We start from the raw sequence: 2,994 nt of genomic DNA, 5'->3' as shown, positions 1-2,994 counted from the left end.
CCTTCAAGGCTCAGGGGTCCAAGATTATCTTCTGTGTCTGTGTTAATTGGTTTCCCTTTTCTTTGTTGAAGAGGGTCTGTGCAATCCTTCTGCCTAGTCCACCATCTTGCCGGAACTCCCTAAAGCTTGTTTTTTAAAGAAAAGATTGTAAACTCTGCTTACCTTGTTTTCTGCACCACCTGGCCATTGAGGCAAAGCCGTGCAAACTTTATACTGGTAGGTCCATTGAGGAACTGAGGTCTCTATCTTCCAGCCAAGATTGTACCTGAGAGGATAAGGAGCTGTGAAGTGCAATCTTTTTGTAGCACTAAGTGTCATGAACTAAGTGTCACTCAGGTGACTCATGCTTGCACTTGACTGTGTTCCAGAATTTTTCTAAAATCATTTGAATGCTTAATGGGAATTCACCTATGTTGATGAGGCCCCCAGATCTGCTTTGTAATAGGTGCTTTTTTGGAGTAGATCAGCTTTAAATGGAAATATAGGCTTTTTGGATTATAGTTTGCTTTTTCCTCTTGTCTGGAGAGCAGCAACTTACTGGTGGAATCATCTGTATTACACTCAGATTTCCAGTGTGAAAGACAGACTCATGATCTTTTAAGATCTGACATCTGAAGGGCCTACTGTTATTTAATCATGACTTTCTTATATTCCTATGGCATATGTACTTTCACATTTCATTTAAAAAAATTTTTAATTTTTCATATAACTTTTACAGGCTTTTATAGAAAGCTTGAAAATAAAAAGAAAAAAATCACACTATGTTCCCAGATAATTTTTGGTTATAATTTTGATATATTTTTCTTTCATTGTTTATATACTCATTCCATAATAGCAAACATTCATTGATCACTTGCTCTGTTAAGGCACTGTGGAAGAATCAAATTATTGACAGTCAAACAATGATCAGTTGAATTATTAGGGAGCTCACACTGAATAATCCAAGTAATTACACAGAAAGTACTAGGGAACTTGCCTCAGACAACTTTAGTGACTGTAAATATAGCAAAGATTTTTGGGAGTAATAAGGGAACTAGATTTCAGAGAAAAAAATCCATGTCTACCTTGAGTTTGCAAAATATTTAAGAAATTGTGTAAGTAAATACATATTTTTTAAAAAGGAGGAACTTTGGAATCCTAGATGATACCATGACACATCTGGAACCCAGGAGTTGGGAGTATAGACAGGAAATAAAGAGCATAGGAATAATGTTAGACAAACATTTTTCTTTTAATTTTTTTCCCCCAAGGATCTAAAGGCAAGGAATTAGACCAAAAACAAAACAGCAAAAACCCACACCACTGCCATTGAGTCAATTCTGACTCATAGCAACCCTATAGGACAGAGTAGAACTGCCCCATAGGGTTTCCAAGGCTGTCCATTTTTACAGAAACAAGCTGCCTAGTATTTCTCCCAAGGAGCGCCTGGTGGGTTCAAAGTCACAACCTTTTGGTTAGCAGCCCAGTGGTTTGATCACAGTGCCACCAGAGCTCCTTTAATATACTAGACAGGAAGGTTTTATCCTCTAGTGGCATATATTACTATTGCAAGAACCCTCCATTTTCTTTGGGTAATTAGAGTAGATTATCTGTCAAGAACCCCAGAGTACAGGCCCAGTTTGAGCTGATATGCTCCCAAGTTTCTACTCTCTTGAGTCCTTTACATGCATCACTACTGTGCCATTTTCACCTTTGTTGATCTAAAGAAGCTCCCTGCTTCCCCCAGGGAATCAATCTTGCCATACTTGCTTCCAGACTAACTGTATCTCTTGCCCTAATGGATGCTTGTAAGACAAACCTACCCAGCTAACAGATAACTAAGTCTGCTTAGGGGCAAATCTTTTCTTTCACCCAAACGGCCACTGGGGCTGAAAGATTTCATTAGAGCATTGAGTAATAAATGGCCCGAGGTGTTCAGTATTAGAGGCCACTCTGGTGCTTTCATGAGATGTATGTGTGTTAATTGAGCAGACCATTTAGTCTTGGGGAACTGCAATGCCAAGTGCTAGATTATAGAGTTCTTGTGCCTCCTTACAAAACTTGGAGAATACACCACTCCTGCTGGCCTTCCTACTGGTTTCTCTGTGACCCCTGGAGCCAGTGTGAGGTGGCAATATGGCTTAATAAGGACCCAGAATCCCAGACTGCTTCCGTGGTCTTGGTTGGCCTATTCCCCAAGGCCTTAGCTCTGTCTACCTTGAACTAGTATGAGGCCCAAGTGGTATTGTGGATATAGAAGACTGTTTAAACCACAAAGTGCTAGAGCTTAAAAGGGAAGGTTCTTTGGACTTTTTTTTTTTTTTTTTTTTTAATTGTGATTGGGTGAAAGTTTACAGAGCAAATTTGTTTTCCATTCAACAATTCATGCAGATTTTGTTTCATGACATTAATTGCAGTCCTTGTAAGGCAACTTTCTTCCCACTTCATCCCTGTAGTTGCCTCTTCCCTGTTTCCTTTTTTGCTGTGCATTCCTGCCCTCTGAGCTGTCTCCTTGTGCAAATACTGCCCTTCTGATCTCCTGTGGTTGATTGTTCTAAGGAGTGTTCCTACCTGATGTAAATGTCCTCCTGGTAGGACTGTCAATTTTTTTTTGGCTGGGAACCATGGGAGTAAGGTAAATTCCAAGCCCAAGGGTGATTAGGGGCCATATCCTTGGGGTTTCACCAGTCTCTATCAGACCAGTAAGCCTAGTCTTTTTTTTATGATTTTGAGTTTTGTTCTACATTTTTCTCTCATTCTATCCAGGATCTACTATTTTGATCCCTTTTTGAGTGGTTCACAGTGGTAGCCAGGAACCATGTAGCTCTTCTGGCCTCAAGGTCCTGTAGGCTGAGGTTCACATGGAATCTTTTAAGACCCCAGTCACTGCTTACCAAAGTAGAATGTAGTAAACGTTTTTTTTTTTTTCAATTTTATTTTATTTAGATTTGGGTGAAGATTTACAGAGCAAATTCACTCTCGATACAGCAGTTCACATATACTTTGTCTCATGTC

This window comes from Orycteropus afer, unplaced genomic scaffold, assembly GCF_000298275.1.
Source record: "Orycteropus afer afer isolate SDZICR_OR568_19922 unplaced genomic scaffold, OryAfe1.0 scaffold00142, whole genome shotgun sequence".
Classification (NCBI taxonomy): Eukaryota; Metazoa; Chordata; class Mammalia; order Tubulidentata; family Orycteropodidae; genus Orycteropus; species Orycteropus afer.
This window is presented reverse-complemented; position numbering follows the sequence as displayed.